This window comes from Chiloscyllium punctatum, chromosome 2, assembly GCF_047496795.1.
Source record: "Chiloscyllium punctatum isolate Juve2018m chromosome 2, sChiPun1.3, whole genome shotgun sequence".
Lineage (NCBI taxonomy): Eukaryota > Metazoa > Chordata > Chondrichthyes > Orectolobiformes > Hemiscylliidae > Chiloscyllium > Chiloscyllium punctatum.
The window spans coordinates 114,849,052-114,871,421 of NC_092740.1; the positions used below are offsets into that span (position 1 = coordinate 114,849,052).

The window sequence follows — 22,370 nt, forward strand, 5'->3', positions numbered from 1 at the left end:
AAGTCATATGACATCCAAGAAGAGCTAGTCAACTGGGTACAAAATTGGCTTGATGGTAGGAGAGGGCGATGGTGGAGGGTTTTTATTTCCAGACTTGAAGCCTCTGATCAGCAGTATGCCTCAAGAATTGGTGTTGTCTCCATTGTTGCTGTCATTTGTATAAATGGTTTGGATGAGAATGTAGGAGCCATTGTTCATAAGTTTGCAGATGACATCAAAATTGGTGGTATAGTGGATAGTAAAAAAAAAGGTTTGCTTAGAGTACAATAGGATTTTGATAAACTTGGCTAGTGGACTGAGGAAGGGCAGATGGAGTTTAATTCAGATAAATGCAAAGTAAATGTTGGCAAGACAAACCAGGGCATTGTGCAGTTAGTGGTAGGGCTATGTGGAGTGTTGTCAAACAATTAGTAGTGTTTGTGCATAGTTCCTTGAAAGTGGTGTCACAGGTAATCAGGGTGGTGAAGAACACATTTGGCACACTTGCCTTCATCAGTCAGAGCACTGAGTAGAGGAGCTACTACATCATGATATAGAACATTAGTAAGGGTCACATTTGGAGTACCGCTTACAATTCTGGTCACCCTGCTTTAGGAATGATGTTATTAAACTGGAAATGGTGCAAAAAAGATTTACAAACACGTTATTGAGACTGGAAGGCTTGAGTTGTAAGGAGAGGCTGGATTGGCTGGGAAAGTATGGAGATGTGCAAGAATTGTAGAGTAATAATTATGGGGGACTTTAATTATCTTAATATTAACTGGGATTGTAATAGTGTACAGGGCAGAGAGAGAAAAAATATTTCTAAAGTGTGTTCAGAAGAAGTTTCTTGATCAGTTTGTTTCTCACCTAATGAGCAGGAAAGCATTTCCAGATTTGTTTCTGGGAAATAAGATGGATTGAGTGGATTGAATGTCAGGAGGTGATTGTGTAGGGAATAGTGATCATAAGATATAGATATTGATAGAAAGGCATGAGGATTAATCCAGAGTACAGATACTTAATTTGAGGACAGACAATGTTACTTCTGACAACAGACCGTCTCATTTAAATGAAGCTAAAGTTTGACAGGCAAAACTGCAATGGAATAATATCTTGCCTTCAAAGAGGAAATAATTTGGTGCATTAACAAAAGGGAAAAAGTAGGACAACCAAAGTCAGATCTCTTTGAATGATATATAATAGTGGGGAGTCAGATGAAACAGAAAAAGGGTTTGTATGACATATGTTAGGCTGATAATAGAAGTAGAATCAGATCATTTACAGAAAGAAAAAGGAAAGAAGTTCAAAAGGAATTGCAAAGAGAAACTAAAGGAAATTGCTCCACAAGAAACAAAGAGTGAGCATTTGAAGAAATGGAAGCTAATTTAAATAGGAATCCAACAATCTTCTATTGGCAAACAAACAACCTCTGGGTGGGGTCAATTATGGACCAGCTTCAGGATGGATGCTTTGTGTAGAGGGTGTGGCTGAGGTATTAAACAACTACTTTGCATCTATTTTTACTAACAAAGAAAATGCTCACAAAGTTATAATAAAAGAGGGTGCAAGTCAGCTTCGCGGATGGAAATGCTAATTGCACTTACATTTTATAAATCACTAGGACTGAATGGGACCCATCCAAGGCCGCTAAAATGTGAAGGGACGAGCCATACTTTTGCAACCTCCATAGTTGCAAAGGGGTTGAGAAAGGACTGAAGAATGGCAAATGTTACATATTTGGTCAAAACAAGAGTGTAAGGATAAACCCAGTAACTACAGGTAAGTCAGTTTAACATTGGTGGTGAGAAAGATGTAGAAATGAACAAAAGCTTGAACAACTTGCAGGATAAACAGGCTATGTCAATCTCCTATTGAAGTCTGTTGATACCTCCTCACCTTTTGCCAGACTTCCAAGTTTTATATCATCTGTGAATTTGAAATTTTGATATGTCCACCGCAGTGTAAGTCATTAAGATATATCATGACAGATTAAATTTTATGCAGAGAAGTGTGAAGAATGAGTGCAGATGGCATAATCCAAATGTGCAATGTTAAAGTGATACAGGAAATGAGACAGCTGTGGGTACCTGAGCATTGGAGAAAGAGGAGAAGCAGAAGTTGTCTCCAGACAGCATATATGCAGTGATAGGTGAGAGGAGCTGGAAGCTCAGTAAGTTCTAGGAGTCATTTGGTCGCTTAGACCGGGTGGATGAAAGAAGCACACAATCAGTATTTGCTTTGTGAGGTGAGAAATATTGGAGTTCAATGAGACCAAAAACTAGCTTTAGCTTAATGGATCTAAATGTCTGCAAAAGAGCTGGAATTGTGCACGTGAATCAATGTTGAGTTCAGCCTGAAGCTGGATGTTCATAACCAAAGAACTGGAATTTTTGTAAAAGAGACTTGGCTTAAGTGAGGACAGCAGATGCTGTGGTTCTAGAAAAGCACAGCAGGTCAAGCAGCATCTGAGGAGTAGGGCAAAAGCCCTGCTCAAAATGGCTGGTGTGAAAATTGATGACCTACAATGTCACTACCATCTGGAAGCTGATCGAGAAATCTGTGGGATCTGTCTTAAATGTACCATTCCCATCCAAGATCAGAACGCCATTCAGTTTTGCAGGTGAGTTATAAACCTTGAAAGAATAAGCTGTGTAATGGAAACTTCAAGATTGAACCAAATTGGTATGATTGACTTTTTTTTTAAAAAGCCTGGCATTTTCTCAAAATGTTTTCCTGTGTAGAACAGAAAGTAATCTGTTCTCTTTTTCATTGTAGTCTGCTCCAATGTCTGCTCTAATGCTTGATTTTTTTCATTTCAATATTCATTTATCTCCCAATTTTTAATTTTTTTTGTAAGAAATGAAGTTACTTAATGTAACTGTATACTATAGTCAACAGAATATCCTAGAAATAAATTAAACGCTCATATGAACTAATAGAAATTACTCGGGACAATACAAAGATATTTCAGGAGTTACCAAAAGTGCATCCAATGGTTCACCCACAAGTGATCCATATAGAGCTGTTTGATATCAGTTACAGACTACATCTAGTTAGAGTAAACATTAATCAAAGAAAGAGTTGTAGTTACATTTGGTTAGGACATTATGGATTTGAGATTTTGAAGAAATTTCTGAGTCAACAGAAAAAGGGACAAAAGTTAATAAGAAACGATGATAATGAACTACAGTTAAGGGGACAAACTGCTATAAAGAGTGAAGGATCAGATGAACGTAACAGTCAGAAACTGAAGCAACAAAAAGATCCTCAGCATTGGGAATTGAAATGAAGAGCCTTGCAGTCATCCTGGTGGTGGGGCTATTGCTGCCCTTCTATGCAGATTCTATGAATACTAATAGTGGAGACAAGAAAGCTTGTGGCACAGAATTGGTTAAAAAATTGGGAACGATGTGTGATCGTTTGTCCTTGACCTGGAGAAGTCTCCTTAACCATCAATATTGTGAGTATTGAAGTTTTTTTCTCATGACTGGAGTTAAGGAACAAGTTAAGAAGTTATGTGCTTGATTGTCACTCTGTGAGAAATATGATGTGAATTTATTTATCACTGCACCAGGAATGCAGTGACTATATTAACTTAATAATCATTTTTTAAAAAGCTGCATTTAGACATATAAAGATTGGCACAAGAATATCTACTGAAGGCATTGGAAGGTGAAATGTTATACCTAAGCATAGGGTAATTAACGTCCCAATGGAAGGGTTGGTAGATCTAGGATTAAATCCCATAGACCAGAAGATTCCGGTTCAATATTGTGTAAGTGCTGAGTTAGTTGATCTCAGCTAGTTAGTGAGGTATGATTGACCTCAGTAACCTTGTAAATGGAGGGAAATAAATCAATAAGTTTCTGTCCCTGACCATTGGTCAATGACTCCTGTTGGTATTGGCCTTGTGCATGTCTCAAATCAGGAGATGTCTTGGGTGATTTTCTTTGTATCCACCTCAGTTCCTGCCACTCCCAAAGCTGCCAACTAACGACACAGAAGACCACAATGGAGATGAGGGCCTTGTAATGAATGCTTTTCCCTCTGATGTTTCCAGGTTCTTGTCTCAACATTGTGGTGATGAGGAGGCAAACACCTTTGTGTAATTTTTACTGACTCTGCAACATTCCACCTTGCTCATAGTCTTTCCTCAATCTCAGACCTTGCGGATTCTGCTGTAAAACTCAGCTGACTTGACAGCCTTTGTCATTTCCATGCTCCCCAACCAGCATTTCAAAAATATAATACAGCCTGACTGTTATCTGTCAATCAGCATGAATGGATGTTAAACCTTCTGATAAATGCAAGACAAAAACCTTCAAAAAAACAGTGGCTGCTTTCAGAATATTATGCCACTAAATAACTATCAAACATTTCTTGCAGCATAATTTGAATGTATTTATCCACATTAACAAGATGTTACCATTGTTTCTTTCTCAACAGGCAAACAGTTCACTTTGATTACCCTAAATAATAATCACTTAGACTTACTACTACAGAAAAAAGTTGCATTATATGATTAACCAGTGGCCGTTAATTGAAATGCAATCAGGTAATGACTTGTGCACACAGCCAGCGCTGTCTATGCTTTTCATTGGCTGCATCCCCTGTGGGTCAAAATCATTTTTTGCTTAAAGCTAGTCTAACGTTTTAAAAGGGGAGAAATATGGAGCATGTTGGCTGTATCAGGAAGTTGTAATGGATCTGTTCTTGGTTCAGTAACAAACATGAATTACAGTAAAGGTTTTTGAACAGACCAATGAAGGTCTGCAAAGTTGGAAAGGTGTACCAGATCTGTAGGGAATCAGGTGTCCTTCCAGAGATTTGATAGAAAAAGAAGTGGGATAACATAGCCATTGAGATCAATGTCAGAAGTAGGAGGTGGTTACATAGTGAAAATGGGATTGGACTAGTAATTCAGAGGCTTAAGCTAATTCGCTAGGTACAGATCTGTGATATCTGGTAGAATTTAAATTGAGTGAATAAATCAGGAATTAAAATATATTTTCAGTAATTTTCTTTTGTAAAAATCCATTTGATTCACAAATCTGTCACCCTCACTCAGTCTGACCCACATGTGACCCATAGGTGGTCCACAATTATCCTGTTGCCTCAATTTGCAGAAAATATGGAAGGAGAAGGCTAGAGAAAGAGCAGGACAGGTAGATAGTCTTAGTCAAATACACATTGCTTGGCTAAAGTAGGCTGGAAGTATGAAGTTTGTGGGGTTGACAGAATGGGCACCTAGAAAGGTGAAGGTGATATTGGGTATCTCAGTGGCACACTAACACTGAGACTGAGAGTCACTTGCTGTAATTCCAATTTTAAAATACATGGACAGTGCTCAATGTTGAGGAGAATGGCTGTGAAGGAACTCTCAACAGGTAAGGAAGGAATGTGACTTGTGAGGGAGGGAGATTTATCTGCAACTTGTCACTGAGTATTCACATGGCAGCAACATCGTCTTGCAACGCATGTTATCTTGGCAGCACAGGGATATAGGGTCACTATTCCCTGACCATCCTGCAGCATTGCCTGTCTCGGTTGAACATACCTAGCACCATCACCGCTGGAGAACTCTCTCAGACACACATAGCCAGTTAAATAATAGACAATGATTAGCGTTCCGTACTTAAACTATCAGAGTGAGTCAATCATTGATGTCCTGATCCAACTTAATATATTTGACATTTGTCATATGCAGTTGGCTCAGTGCATGGTATGCTGGGGAAGAAATTGGAAGTGATTCTTGTCATAAGGCATCAAACAGCAAAAAGAATGCAATATTTCCAGTGATTTGCTTTTGCATCACTGATAATGACATCACATAATATTCTTGCTACAACCAAGTTGTTTAACAGTGGTCTCGGTGCTGATATATTGCCAATTTCAAATGCCACAAGAGAAGTTTAATTCGGAATGATGAGGCACAGTGACACTCAACTCAATGCTTATCATCTTCTTCCTTCTCTTCTTCTTTTTAGACAGTTCCTTGAGTGCAAGGACAGCTTTCTTCCCCTCTGGAGCTGTGGATGCTGAGGTGTTGAAACAGTCCAGTGCTGGATCTGCAAGTGGGGCAGGTAGTATTTGAAAAGGCGGGTGGGTCGGATGTTTGGGTCGCTACCTGGACCTGTTGAAGATACTTGCAATGGTCGGCACCTTTGCAGGTGCTTCTACTAAAGTTTGGGTAATTTAAGGCAGGAATTTTCAATGAATCAATGAGGATGTTGCACCTTTTCAGGGAGGTTTTAAGGGCAACTTTAGCATTTTGTCTGTTTTCACAATAACTCCTTGCAGTGACAAAGCTTGACAAAGTAGAGAGCTCATTTTTGAAAGTCTTATGCCATTAGGCATGTGGACAATGTAGCTAATTGACCATAACCAGTACCTTGATACTTGGCACGATAGCAGGGTCACAGACATCTATCTTGCTAATGGTTGTGCAGGGTTTTGTCAGCCATCTCTGCTGATATGTATCTTGAGGTTTGAGCTGGCTGTTGTACATCATCTGTTTCTGAACTAAAAATAGAGTATATATTTCTCATTACTGCATTTTAACTCATAAGACATAGCAAGAGAAGTAGGACAGTTGGCTCATCGCGTCCACTCCACCATTCAATGAGATGATGGCTGATTTGATAACTCTTAACTCCCTTTTCACATCAATTCAAGCATGGACACTATAGAGAACTAATGATTTGGAGCAAAGTACACAGTTCTTCATAATTTAGTAAGGGAAAGGAAAGACACTTATGAAAGAAAGATCATTTTTCAGCCAAAGATTTCCAAAACTGATGAGCCCATTGCATTTGTTCTGTAACTCCAATGTCACATACAAAAAAGACAATTTTACATGAAGATTATACCTGCATCGAAGGTAGTGCAAATTGATGTGTGATCACAATCCATTTAATATTATGGGGAAGTAATTGATTATTGCCAAACAGGATGGGTTCTCAGATCTGCAGAACGTACATGGTTACCATGCAACAGTATGTGGTTAAACCCTACAGCCAAGCAGGTAGTTAACACAATTCAACAAAATTTATGAATGCCACTATTACTTATGTTAGAGGGACAAAGAAGTTGAAAATTCCAAGTCCAGGAAAGCTGATTTTGTTGATATTGGAAATATACAGGGATAAAGAATGAAGCAGAGAGCTGTCGCAAGACCATAGATATTTTGTTAATGTAGGGTTTGGTCTCCAGCAAAACAAGCTTTACATCGACGCACAACTGGCAGTGTTCTCAAACTACTGCTGGTTGGTTGTAATTGATTTTGAGTCGGTGACAGGGCAGATTTATCCTTTTACAAGGGATCCCAATGGCAAAATTAGTCAATGATATTTCTTGCACATGCTCTGGTGCTTTGTTGTAGAGGTAAATACCAGAAGACTCATATACCAGTCCACTTAAAATTTTAGCTGAAACTCTGACTCTCTTCTTCATGATATTCATCATTTAAAGGAGTGCAGAAAGAGGACTTGGAAAGAGTCAATTTCAAGTAAGAAAGGGAAACAAAATATGTAACCAGGTCAATATTGTGGGTCTTGAGTCGCAAATAGGCTAGCCCAAGGGGAAGGAAGACAGGCTTTCCCTCCGCCAAGAGCCATTTGTGAACCAGATATGATTTTATGGCAATTCAGCAATTTTATGGTCATTCTTAATGAAAGTAATGTATTAAACTGAGTGGGATTTTAATTCCTTTCTCTTAAGATTTCATCCAAGCCTCTGATTATTCATCTGTTAACATTGCCACAATATCCCCTGCAGGACAAAACAAAAGCAGATAGTCTATAAGATTATAATAGTTTCCTATAGGAATGAGGATTAAATAACTTCTGATTGATAGTAGAAGCAGTGGTGTAGCAGTCATAGCACTACGGTAATCCAGAATTCCTGGTTAATGTTCTGGGAACATGCATTTGGTAGAAGGTGAGGATTGAATCTAATATAACATCTGGAATTAAAAAGCTAGTCTAATCTTCCATAGAAACCCATCTGGTCCACTGGCTAAGGAATAAAATCTACCATCCTTACCTGGTCTGATCTATATGTAATTCCAAATCCACAGCAAGGTATAGTTGGCACTTAACTGCCTTCTGGATAATTTGAGAAAGAAAATAAATGCTGGTCTAGCCAGTGACAGTCATGTCCAATGAATGTACGAAAAGCATAAATGCCCTCGTCTATACATTTTACATAAAGTCAAAAAATTGATCCATTCACTGGTATTTTAAAAAATATTTTGTCATTTCCATGATGCAGAGCATGCCATTTATTTACTTTTTATATTCCATGCTCAAATATTCTACCAGATACAGTACTAGTTGGCATAGTTCACAACTGTTAGTGCCTACCTTCTCTGTCACAATTATTAAATTGAAGTGTTCAGCCTGTGGAATCACAAAGTACAAACTGAGATATACTATAGCAATGTGCAATTAGGGCATAGGTAAGATAACATACTGTAGTCTGTTTTCCAAGACTAAACATTTCATCAAAAAATAGGCATTTCATTTTTACACATACAATGGTTGAGGGGCTAAAATCCACATTCTCCTATCACTTCATGTTACCATGTTAGAGATCGTTCTCACCAATCTCATCCCCAAAAGGTAGAACTAAGAGAGCCAAATGTATTTTGACATTAAGCTGGTCAGACATGACGAAATTAACAGTTGTTTTCAATGTTCTGCTGTTCCACGGTTCTATTCAAAGCTCTGTGTCAGGGCAAGTTGGACCTCAGTGGCAAGCATGAGGCAAATATAATAAGTTTAGATTTTTTTTAGCAACAAACCAAGAGTCAACTCATACATAAGATTTTTGAAAAATGAATGATTTTTGGTCAAATTTCAGAGATCGGCTTTTACACAAAATTTACCACTTTCCAAATATATACAGTCAAATCAGACTTTATAATCTTTTAGACTTTATAAATGAAGTTATATTTCTGATCCAGATTCCAGCCAGACCTCAGGTGTTGATAACCATTCCAGAGAGATGAAAATGAAGAAAGTTCAGAAATTGCATGATAAAGCCAGAAACGAACAACGTTTGTGTACTAAGCATCAACTGTTTAGCACTGAACACAGCCGGAAAAAGCAATTACCAAAAACTGTTCATAAAGTTGGCTCTGAAAATGGGAGAGATGACATGATGGCTACTGTACCAAAAAGGTCCATCCATCCAAGCTTGACGATAAAACAAATTGCAGTGATTCACAAATGTTGTAGTATGCCCTGTAGCATTAGGGATCTCTCAAGTTTCTGCTGAAGGTAAAATGACACCAACTGTATATCTGCAATAGAAGTTATACATTATAGGTCAAAGACTGTATGCAGTTATTCAGAGTCAGTCAGATTTAATAACAGAAGAATAAATTTCATGACTCTGCATTCCTGACAAAAACCTTTAATCTGTCAAGATTTTGGGAATCAGACTGCAAAGGTCAGCAGATCCAGCAGGATGACCTCTGTCCCCAGTTTCCACAAATTCTGGAAGAAGTTCTGTGCTGAGTGCGAAATTTTATCAATATTATTCTTTAGTTCACATAGAAACATGTATATCTGGTCACTGTTAAAGACATGTAGCCATACTGAAATTTTAAAAATATAAAAATAATGCATCATTAATTGTTTCAGTGTATTTTGTTTGTCTTATCAAAATTATTTGTATCAACAATCCACTACAATCGATAAGCAAGGTCACAGTCTACTTCTTACATCGTCTGCACACCAGCATTTCTGATATTCTCTGAGCAAAAAATCTGTAATATCTGCTATGACAATCAAACTTCATATATCACTCTTAAATTAGAACAAAAATGCTCAACACCCTTTATGGAACTGTGAACAGACAAAAATGGGCATTCATAAAGGCATTAGGAGTTTATATTAAGATTGTTAATGAAATACTGGATCAAAGGTTCACATTTAAAGCATGTTAAAGCAGAGAAACAGAGGCAACTTGGAGGACATGTTAGGGAATCGTGCCTGTGAGGGATATGGTTCCATAAGATCCACCTGGTTTCAATTACTATCGTGTCAAATAAGCAGCATATTGTGCCTTCAGTGGCAGATGTAAAGAGAGTTAAGCATGTCAAAGGTTGTAATGTCAGTACATATAGGACTAGATCCTCTCTCACCATCTTTTATATAAGGATATGTTCAATAAAGCCAGGTGTAATTCATTCCTGAGAGTGTAGATATGATCTTACAACAGGATGTTTCAAGGGAGAAAAATACACAAGAAGTCAAGGCCGGAGGCATGATCAAAGGGTTATGGTGACATGCTGACTGAGGGGCAAAGGTAGTCAGCTGCAAGAAGGTTAAATTTTTGATGAGGATGTTGGAATCGGAAGTTCAACTCTAGGATGAAGAGCACATTAGAGTTGTGAACATTCGTATTCAGGTGATGCAGAACCATTTGGAAAGGTGTAGAGCCTCTGACAAGGGTTAAAGACAATGGCTTCCACTTTACTAATAATATTTAACTGGATGAACCTGTAGCTCATTCAAGACTGGTGATGAGACAAGGAGACTGCATTCTCAAATAAATTAACCGATGTGATGACAAAGTGGAATGCGGTCAGAGAGTCACAGAGGTCTACTGCATAGAAACAAGACCTTCAGCCCAACTTGTCTATGCTGCTCAGTTTTCACAATTAAACTAGTCCCATTTGCCTCTGTTTGGTCCAAATCTCTCCCTACCTATCCCATCTATATACCTGTCCAAATGTTTCTTAAATGACAAAATTGTACCTGCTTCCACCACTATCTCTGGCAGCCCATTCCAGACACTCACTACCCTCCGTGTGGAAAAACAGCCACTCTAGGTTATTTTGTATCTCTCCCCCTCACCTTAATCTCATGACCTCTAGTTTTAGACTCCCTAGACATGAGTAAAAGCTGCTCGCTATCTCCCTTTTTTATGCCTCTCATGACTTTATAGACCTCTATAAGGTCACCCCTCTGTCCCATTCAATCCAGGGAAAGAAGTCCCAGACTATCCAATCTGTCCTTTTCACTCAAACCTACCAGTCCAGGTAGCATCCTAGAAAATCTTTTTTGGACTCTTTCTAGTTTAATAACATCCTTTCTACATTAGGATAACTAGAACTATATGCAATCTCCTAATGTGGCCTCACCAACTGCTTGTGCAGCTACAACAAAATGTCCCAACTTCTATGCTCAATGCTCAAACATGCCAAAAGCCTTCTTCACCACCCGTGTTACCTGTGACTCTACTTTCAAGCGGCTATAAACCTGTAACCCTCGATCTCTATGTTCTATCACATTCCCCAGGGCTCTACCACTGACTGTATACGTCTTGCCCTGGTTTGACAAACAAAATGCAACACCTTGCATGCGTCTAAATTAGCTCCATCTGCCATTCCTCAGTGACTGGCCCAGTTGATCAAGGTCTCGCTGTATTCCCAGATAACTTCTTCACTGTCATCTATACTACCAATATTGGTGTCATCCACAAACTTACTCACCACATCCCTTAAATTTTTATCCAAATCATCTATATAAATGATGAATAACAGTGGACCCAATACCAATCCCTGTGGCACACCGCTGGTCACAAGTTTGAAAAATCAACCCTCTATCTCCACCTTTTGTCTTTTACCTTCAAGCTAATTTTTTGCCCAATTGGCTAGATCTCTCTGGATTACTGGATCCTCAGTGCACTGGCCCAGTTGATCAAGATAATGTGTGGACAATTGCAAGTTTAACATGATCCTGCCAAAAGGAGCAACAGATAGCAGAGAATAAGGAGGAAGCTAAGGAGTGATGCCTGAAAATAAACAGAACATACAAAAGAAACTGAAGAGAGATGACGTTCCGTATGAGGGTCAGAGATATTTTAGTTCGATAGCAAAGAAATCGGACTGACTAGTAAAAGCACCTAAAATGAGTTAAATTTCAGAGCCAGAGATGTCAATAAGCTCCTCAAATGCTAGCGCTGAGGGTAGATTATGGAAACAGATGGCAGTGGGTAACGTGGGTGAGTGTTATTTTAACTGTCCAAAATGATTGCATCATGAGTGTCACTGGATGGTCCAGCAGTTGGCGCCCATTCCGAATTGTCTTGGAGAAGGTGCTGGTGAGCTGCTGCAGTCCATATCGTGCAGATATACACAGCACTGTTAGGATTGCATTTCCAGGACTGTAACCCAGCCTCAATGAGGAAACAGTGATATCGTTGCAAGTCAGATGACCTCTGGCTTGACAGGGAACTTTTTAGGTGTTTTGAAGCTTTTTTTAACATTGTTGGAGCCACACTTATCCAGAAAAATGGAGACCCAATACCTCCTGACTGACATTGGGTTTTTCTGTGCTAACTGCTACAGGCTAATTTTAAAGAGTGCAGCAGCACATGAAAGTGAAAGGAAGCAAACCTTTGAGACACAACAGGTCTCCTATAGTAGCATGAACCTCAATATTTGAAATCATAAGTTCTCACCAAAATAATCAACTATAAAGTTTGCCAGACTCTTGTTATTCTTTTTTAATGATTGCAGCAGGAGATTCCTTTAATGGATAGTCAAAATTGCTGCTTCCCAAATTCTACCACCTACATTTCTTGGTCAAGGCCAGGAACTAATGGGAACCCAATGTGAGAAGAGGGAACTTGCACCGGTATTTCGACCAACATCATCTTGACCTAGTTGATATATATTTATGAAATTCCCTGTCCAAGTTTGATGTGAAGGCCAAGAGTTTAGTTCAATATCAATCTGAAAATCAGAAAATATGAGATCCCAGCTGTAGACTGTGACTTCAATCAATTCTTTTTGTAGACAAATGTACCATTTAGGCACAATAAAGGAAGTAGGAACAGGAAAGGTATCCTTTGATATATCAGCAGATACATATCATTGAAGAAGGATAAGTAACGTCCCTTACATCATTATTAAGGTATTTTCCAGACATCAGTTCAGGAGAAAAATATAAAGCTTTGTAGAAACATGAAGATATCCAGAAGCCAGTTGTCTGAACTCAGATGTTAACATCTGCTGCAGTTGTTTTTAGACTGTAATATGGGTGGAATTTCTGTGGAGTTGTCCTGATCTTATGGGACAAGCTCACAGGCAAATGGGTAGATGTGTCAGGATTGCTGATCAAACATTGGTCACCCTGTAAATATTGTCTAAGCAGGCAGAAGCTGATGGACAGCAGCCCAGAAAATGGTTGTAAATGGTTGGAATAGCCCTCAACCTGCCCTGCATGTGTCATCAATTCACCTATCCAGTTTCTAGTTCACTATCAGCAATTTGCATCACCACATGGCCTGCATTGGCTATAGATTTTGATTCCATCACTACAGAGGTAACATCCCAGAAATAACCACAAATAAGGACATGAAAGGGAGTGAGGAACTCAAAAATAATTACAATCACCAGAGAAGTGGTTGTGAGAAAATTGTTGAAGCAGTAGGCTGGAAACTCCCTCCACCATGGTGAATTTTGACCTATTGGTCTTAAGAGATGTGGCTGGTGAAACAGTTAGTATGTAGGGCTTACTTTTCCAACATAACCTTGCTTTGGGTAAGGATCCATTAGATTGAAAATAGTAAAGATAACTTCTTCTTTCAAAAAGGGAGACAGAAAGCATCAAATTACAGACCAGGCAACTTAACGTGTGTCACTGGGAAGTTGTTAGAACTTATTTGAGAGATATTATAGCAAGCTACTTCAAGAAGTTCAATGAGATAAAGTCAATGTGGTTTTGTTAAAGAGACAAATGTAGTGGAGTACTTTACAGAAGTAACATGTACTAGGAATAAAGAACTGATAGATTTCCAGAAAGCATTTGATAAGGTGATAAGGGTTATTGTGAAAAATAAGAGCACATCGTGTAAGGAAGTGGTAACATATTGGCATGAACAAAAAATTGGCTGGCTAGCAAGAATCAAAGAATAGACATAAATGGGTCTTTTTCAGGTTAACAAAATGGTCATGAGAAGTGTGTCACAGGAATCAGTGCTTACAACAATATAAGTGACTTTGTGAAAGGATAGAAGGTATTTTTGCCAAATTTGCTAATGGTATGAAAATAAGTTGGAACATAAGTTGCAATGATGATATAAGGGGACCACAAAGGGATATAGATAGGTTAAGTGAGTGAGCAAAGTCCTGGAAAATGGAGTAAAATATGGGAAAGTGAGAAATTGTCCATTTTGGCAGGAAATCTTTTAAAAGTGTATTTCCTAAGGTGACTTCATAGAGACATAAAGATAATCAGAGGGTTAGATTGGGTCAAGAGTGAAAGCCTTTTTGCAGAGCTCTAAGCTGCAAAGGGATCTAAGTGACACTGTGCGTGAATTTCAGAAAGTTAGACTGCAGGCACAGTAGATAATTAACAAAGCTAATAGAATGGTATTGGATTTGGACAAATACATAGATAGAAAAGATTAGCAGGAAATGCACCAAGAGTGGGGAAATGGATGTTGGCATGGACAGACATGGACCAGTTTAGCCAAAGGGTCTGTCTTGGCACTGTTGGAATCTATGACTCTATGATTCTATAATTAAATGTATCACAAAGCTGTTCCTTTTCTCAAGGATACTGTGTCCTTGGTTTTGTTCAGAGGGGTCGTAAACCGCTCCTGGTTCAGATTAGACTGGTTTGGTACAGAGATTAAAGGGCATTGAAGGCCTTTTTGTTTATATGTAAACAGATGAGACTTCAGGCCAAAGTGGTCATGTTTTAGAAGTGACCTGTGTAGTGAATGGAGAGTGGTCAGCTCTCTAGATAAGCAATTTAGTCCAGAACTAGTTAGGAGCTCAGTTGTATGGAAACAGTTCCCTCTCTCTGCCCTTCTAACTTCAACCTGTAGCATCTGTTTCTTTCTTTTAATTGTGTTTTAAAGGGGTTTGTTTTGTGAGACTGCTACGTATATTTGGAACAGCATAATTAAATCTAGTTTGGACAGATTGAGTTCTGTAGGGGTTCTTTATTCTATTCCTTGTGTTTCATTGTGTAATTTTGTGAACAAATTTTTGTCTGTTTTAAAACCTGGTAGTCAATCTCACTAACTTACTCCGGGTAATTTTCACTGTACACTTACCAAAATAAATTGCAAAGTTATGGTCTGGGCTGCCTGCATAAGACTGTTTTGACTGGTCTGGCCTAGTCCATAATGAATGCAAAATTAGGGAGGTTTTGCTTCAGCTATTCAAGGTGTCAATGAAACTACATCCGGAGTGCTAGTTGGTATCCTTATTTAAAGAAGCTTGTGAATGCATTAGAGCAGTTTAGAGAAGGTATACTAAAGTAATTAATACATGTAATGGTGGGTTGTCCGAAGAGGAAAAGTTGGACAGGCTAAGCTTGTATCCACCGAAAATTAAAATAGTAAGAAGCTGTTTGATTTTTAAAATGCATTCAGGGCTGTGGACTGAAAGAGTAAATTGATTGAATCATATAAGATTCTCACTGGTTTTGACATGGTGCATGTGGAAAGGATGTTTCCTGTGGGAGATTTTGGAACTAGAGGACACAATTTAAAAATAAGTGGTGGCCCATTTAACATAGAAATTCAGAGATTTCTGTAGGAGGGTCTTATGTCTTTGGAAGCTTACAGAACATAGAACACAGAACATTACAATAGACAATAGGTGCAGGAGTAGGCCATTCAGCCCTTCGAGCCAGCACTACCATTCAATATGATCATGGCTGATCATTCCGAATCAGTATCCTCTTCCTGCCTTATCTCCATAACCCTTGATTCCACTATCTTTGAGAGCTCTATCCAACTCTTTCTTAAATGAATCCAGAGACTGGGCCTCCACTGCCCTCTGGGGCAGAGCATTCCACAGAGCCACCATTCTCTGGGTGAAGAAGTTTCTCCTCATCTCTGTCCTAAATGGTCTACCCCGTATTTTTAAGCTGTGTCCTTTGGGTCGGCACTCACCCATCAGCGGAAAAATGTTTCCTGCTGCCAGAGTGTCCAATCCTTTCATAATCCTATACGTTTCAATCAGATCCCCTCTCAGTCTTCTAAACTCAAGGGTATACAAGCCCAGTCGCTTCAGTCTTTCAGTGTAAGGTAATCCCGCCATTCCAGGAATTGACCTCGTGAACCTACGCTGCACTCCCTCAATAGCCAGAATGTCTTTCCTCAAATTTGGAGACCAGAACTGCACACAGTACTCCAGGTGTGGTCTTACCAGGGCCCTGTACAGCTGCAGAAGCATCTCTTTGCTTCTATACTCAATCCCTCTTGTTGTGAAGGCCAGCATGCTATTAGCCTTCTTCACTACCTGCTGTACCTGCATGCTTGCCTTCATTGACTGGTGTATAAGAACACCCAGATCTCTCTGTACCGTCCCTTTACCGAAATGGATTCCATTGAGGTAGTAATTGCCTTCCTGTTCTTGCCACCAAAGTGGATAACCATACTTTTATCCACATTAAACTGCATCTGCCATGCATCTGCCCACTCACCTAACTTGTCCAGGTCACCCTGTAATCTCCTAACATCCTCATCACATTTCACCCTGCCAACCAGCTTTGTATCATCAGCAAATTTGCTAATGTTATTGCTGATACCATCTTCTATATCATTAATATATATTGTAAAAAGTTGTGGTCCCAGCACGGATCCCTGCGGTACCCTACTGGTCACTGCCTGCCATTCCGAAATGGAGCCGTTTATCACCACCCTTTGTTTCCTATCAGCCAACCAATTTTCAGTCCAATCTAGTACTTTGCCCCCAATACCATGTGCCCTAATTTTTGCTCACTAACCTCTTGTGTGGGACTTTATCAAAAGCTTTCTGAAAGTCCAGACACACTACATCGACTGAATCTCCCTCATCCATCTTCAGAGTTACATCCTCAAAAAATTCAAGAAGATTAGTCAAGCATGATTTCCCCTTCATAAATCCATGCTGACTCTGTCCTATCCTGTTACTACTATCCAGATGTGTCGTAATTTCATCCTTTATAATAGACTCCACCATCTTTCCCACCACTGAGGTCAGACTAACTGGTCTATAATTTCCTGCTTTCTCTCTCCCACCTTTCTTAAAAAGTGGTATAACATTAGCCACCCTCCAATCCTCAGGAACCGACCCCGAATCTATCGAACTCTGGAAAATAATCACCAACGCATCCATGATTTCCCAAGCCACCTCCTTCAGTACTCTGGGATGTAGACCATCAGGCCCAGAAGACTTATCAACCTTCAGACCTAACAGTCTCTCCAACACCAAAACCTGGCAAATATAAATTCCCGTAAGTTCAGGTCCTTCAGCCACTGTTACCTCAGGGAGATTGCTTGTGTCTTCCCCAGTGAACACAGATCTGAATTACCCATTTAATTCTTCTGCCATTTCTTTGTTCCCCGTAATATATTCCCCTGTTTCTGTCCTCAAGGGCCCACTTTTAGTCCTAACCATTTTTTTGCCTTGCACATACCTAAAAAAACTTTTACTATCCTCCTTTATATTATTGGTCAGTTTACCTTCGTACCTCATTTTTCCTCCGTGTATTTCCTTCTTAGTAATCCTCTGATGCTCTTTAACAGCTTCCCAGTCCTCAGTTTTCCCACTTATCTTTGCTATGTTATACTTTTTCTCTTTTAACTTTATATGTTTCTTAACTTCCCTCGTCAGCCACGGCCACCCATGCCTCCTCCTGGGATCTTTCTTCCTTTTAGGAATGAACTGATCCTGCAACTTCTGCATTATACACAGAAATATGCGCCATTGTTCCTCCACAGTCATCCCTGCTAAGGTATTGCACCATTGAACTTTGGCCAGCTCCTCCCTCATAGCTCCATAGTTCCCTTTATTCAACTGAAATATTGTCACTTCCGATTGTACCCTCTCCCTCTCAAATTGCAGATTGAAGCTTAATGTATTATGGTCACTACTTCCCAATGGCTCCTTCACTTCGAGGTCTCTGACCAATTCTGTTTCGTTACACAATACCAGATCCAGAATTGCCTTCAGTGCAGTACAGTGCAGTACAGAACCCTCATCCCTCAATGTTACGCCACCCTGTGAAACCACTCTGAAGCCCATCTAACCTACACTATTCCATTCTTGGCCATATGCCTAAACAATGACCATTTAAATGCCCATAAAGTTGATGAGTCTATAACTGCTGCAGGCAGTGCATTCCACATCCCTACTACTTTCTGACTAAAGAAACTATCTCTGACATCTGTCCTATATCTATTAACCCTCAATTTGAAGCTATGCCCTCTTATACTATCCAACACCATCTTCGGAAAAAGGCTTGCACTGTCCACACATTCTAACCCTCTGATCATTTTATATGTCTCAGTTAAGTCACCTCTCAATCTTCTCTCTAATGAAAACAGCCTCAAGTCCCTCAACCTTTCCTCATAAGACCTTCCTTCCATACCAGGCAACAACCTAGTAAGTCTCTTCTGAACCCTTCCAAAGCTTCCACATCCTTCCAATAATGTGGTGACCAAAATGGCATGCAATACTCCATGTGTGGCAGCATGACCTCATGGTTCTGAAAATCAATCCCTCTACTAATAAAAGTCGATCCTTCTACTAACATACTGTATGCCTTCTTAAAAACCTTATCAGCCTGGGTGGCAATTTCGAGGGATTTATGTACATGGACACCGAGATCTCTCTGCACAGTACTCTGCATTCCAGTTACTCCTTCCAAAGTGAATCATCTCATACTTTTCTGCATTAAACTCCATTTTCCACCTCTCAGCCTAACTCTGCAGCTTATCTATGTCCCTCTATAGCCTTCAGCACTATCCATAACTGTACTGACCTTAGTGTCATCCGCAAATGTACTAACCCATCCTTCTACACCTTCATCCAGGTTGTTTATAAAAATGACAAACAACAATTGACTCAAAACAGATCCATGCGGTACACCATTAGTGACTGAATTCCAGGATGAAACTTTCCCATCAACCACCACCCTCTGTCTTCGTTCAGCTAGCCAATTTCTGATCCAAACTGCTAAGTTGTTCTCAATCTCATGCTTCCATATTTTGTGTAGTAGCCTACTATGGGGGATCTTATCAAATGTCTTACTGAAATCCATAAACACCACATCAACCACTTTACCCTCATCCACCTATTTGGTCACCTTCTCAAAGAATTCAATAAGGTTTATGAGGCACAACCCACTCTTTACGAAACTGTGTTGACTATCTCCAATCAAGTTATTCCTATCAAGATGATTATAAATTCTATGTCTTATAACCTTTTCCAACACTTTACCCACAACTGAAGAAAGGCTCACTGGTCTATAATTACCAGAATTGTCTCTACTCCTCTTCTTGAACAAGGCTACAACATTTGCTATCCTCCAGACTTCTGGTAGTATTCCTGTAGACAATGATAACTAAAAGATCAAATCCAAAGGCTCGGCAATCTCCTCCCTGGCTTCCCAGAGAATCCTAGGATAAATCCCATCTGGCCCAGGGAATTTATCTATTTTCACACTTTCCACAATTTCAAACACCTCCTCCGTGTGAACCATCTATCTAGTATCTGGATTAGTGGTGCTGGAAGAGCACAGCAGTTCAGGCAGCATCCAAGGCCTGTTTCTCAGTATTCTCCTTGACAACATTGTCTTTTCCCTGTGTGAATACTGACAAAAAATATTCATTTAGCGCTTCACCTATCTCCTCTGACTCCATGCATAACTTCCCATTACTGTCCTTGATTGGCCCTAATCTTACTCTAGTCATTCTTTTATCCCTTATATACCTGTAGAAAGCTATAGGGATTTCCCTGATCCTATCTGCCAACAACTTTACATGTCCCCGCCTCGCTCATCTTAGCTCTCCTCAGAAAGCAGTAATTGAATATTTTTCAGAGAGTTTTAGATAGATTCTAATAAGCAAAGGGGTGAAAGGTTATCATGAGTAGGTGGGAATCACATCAGCTATGACATTATTAATGGCAAAGTAAGCATGAAGGAGTCCTCCTACTTCATATGATTGAATGCACAGAACACAATTTCAAAATTTGTAGTTTAGAGAAAGCTTTGAAATATTATGAACTGTGAGGAGCATAATGATAGTCTGCAAAAGGATAGAGACAGGTTGATTCAGTGGATGGACATATAGCAGACACAATGTTAATATGGAGAAATCTAAAATGATATACTCTGGTAGGAAGTATACGAAAGGCAATGTAAAATATGGATGCAATGCTAAAGGCGATCCAGGAAAAGTGAAACCTAGGGATATATGTGAACGAATCATTCAGAGTGGCAGGGTAGGTTGAGAAAAGTTAATCAGGTATAGGGTATCAAAGCGTAATAAATTAGAGGAGAAAGTGAGATGTGTGGCTGAAGACCTTCGGGGCAGAAGAGATGACCTAGGGAGTGCAGTGAGAGAGAGACTCACTGAGATCCTTGGAGGGAGAGAAGGTGTGGCTGAAGAGCTTCAGAGCAGAGGAGATGACCGCGCCCCCCCCCCAACCCCCATCAGCGTTCCAAAGAGACCATTCCCTCTGTGACTCCTTCATTAGATCCATGGTCCCCCTCCCCATCCCCCCCATCAGCCCACACCCAACTGCTGGTACCTTTCCCTACCACTGCAGGAAGTACAAAACCTGTGCCCACGCCTCCCCACTCACATCCATCCAAGGCTCCAAATGTTCTTTTCACATCCGACAGAAGTTTACTTGTACCTCCACTGAGGATCTAAAATTTGAATTTAGGCAACAATTATATGTAGATTTTTATTTACCACAAAATAGTTTCTCGATTTAACAGAATATTATAAAATGGCCTGTGAACCTATACTGCTGATTTGCAGAATTAAGCTGAAACTCAAAGATAAGAGGATAATAGAGTTTTCATAAAGTGAATACTGACACATTAATTGACCATTCGAACTAACCTTGAACTGATACAGGGCACAACAATTTTACGGAAATAAGATACCTTTTCCAAAGAATACCATTGGATTAGCCTGTCTTCAATCATGTCACCTTATTATATGTGATTCTTGTAATTAAGGCTGTACTATTTTTTTAAAAACATATAAATAGTGTAATTTTCAAATGTAATTGTGCAAAATCACGAGGGAGCACAGAAGCCTTAACCTCTGTGTTGCTGGATAGAATTGCATCAAGGTACCTTAATTCAAGAAACTAATGATCTTGCTTTTTGAACAGATTGTATTTGTTGATTCTTTTGACCGATCACAAACCAAAAGGCCTCTCGAGTGCTGTGACTCATTTTCAACTCAGACAGATTGTGAACAGCAGTATAAGAGTTAAATGTCCTTCACTATTGAGTGTTGAGGAATTCGGCCGGCCAGATGTGTGTATTTTAAGAGAGTTTGGTTTTCCTCTCATTCAAGTGGTGTCTGACGTGACCCCTCGCTGTTATTTTCCAGTCCAGCCGGAAAGGATCGGTCTTAGCAAGGGTTGGGTCTGGGGGACCTTTTAAAATATTTTTTAAAAGTAGGGAGAAATTAATTGAAGTTGAAGGTGCTTTGGTACTTACAGACAGTAGTCTTCGAAAATTGCTGAACTCTGAGGGGACGGTTGAGATCTGAATTCCCAACTTTTGTTAATTTCAGGTTTTTAAAAAAAACTTTGATCATTTGAACTTCGTTTGTTTTCGGGTTTCGATCTCTTGAACTTTGTTCCTCTCCAGTTTTTTTAAAAAAACTTCGATCGCTTGAACTAAATCGCTTGATTTTAAAAGAAAATATTGCAATATTAAGTAATAAAAGTTAATTTTTTAAAAAAGGTTTGTGTAATTAATTAGGGTTGGTGGAACTCTGATTAGTGAGTAATAATTATTTTTTAAATTAGTTGCTATAAAACTGAAGTAATTTTAAAATAGGTAATTACATAAACAGAACAGATGATCCAACCTTAACGATTAGTGAAATTATGTGAAAAAGCTCAAGATTCAGGACTGTTTTGACTGTTCTTTTAACAGGTCATTACTGCCCTACTGTACTAAAGACTGAGATATGATGTGTATGTGTGTGAGAGAGAGAGAGAGAGAAAGAGCTGTACAGCTAGTAGAAGGTTTAACCCTTTGTGATTCGGTTTGAATGCACATTGTTTGTTGGTGATTGAATGTTTGTGCTTTGTTCCCTGGAGCTTGAGATTCGGGATTGTTTTGAATCTGATTTGCATTTTGGAAATTTAACATGATTACTTTTAAGGTTAAGAATTCTTTAGTGATTATGAAAGAAAAATTTTAATTCCTGTTCTTTTTACAGGTCATGACTGCCCCACTGTCAGTTTCTAACTAATCTCTTTTATCCTTACGTGAAAGCCAACCTTATTCGATTTCAAATCAGTTTAATACGGAGGAAGACAACATTATAAACATTTTTTGTTTCAAACTTGTTTGTTTCCTCTTAATTTTAAGACTGCTGTGTTTTATTGG

General features: G+C 39.2%; 2 long non-coding RNA genes across 2 annotated transcripts; one reads left to right on the top strand and one right to left on the bottom strand.

Annotated features, from left to right (window-relative positions):
* The first annotated feature begins 3,272 nt into the window (after window positions 1-3,272).
* Window positions 3,273-9,000, top strand: LOC140493473 (uncharacterized). Its single transcript, XR_011963686.1, has 3 exons — window positions 3,273-3,442; window positions 5,970-6,065; window positions 8,948-9,000. It is a non-coding gene; the product is annotated as an uncharacterized lncRNA (long non-coding RNA).
* A 181-nt stretch (window positions 9,001-9,181) lies between these two features.
* On the bottom strand, window positions 9,182-21,929 carry LOC140493471 (uncharacterized). The gene is made up of 3 exons (XR_011963684.1): window positions 21,844-21,929; window positions 21,468-21,657; window positions 9,182-9,286 (listed from the first exon to the last, which is right to left on the bottom strand). It is a non-coding gene; the product is annotated as an uncharacterized lncRNA (long non-coding RNA).
* Between the last annotated feature and the right edge of the window lie 441 nt (window positions 21,930-22,370).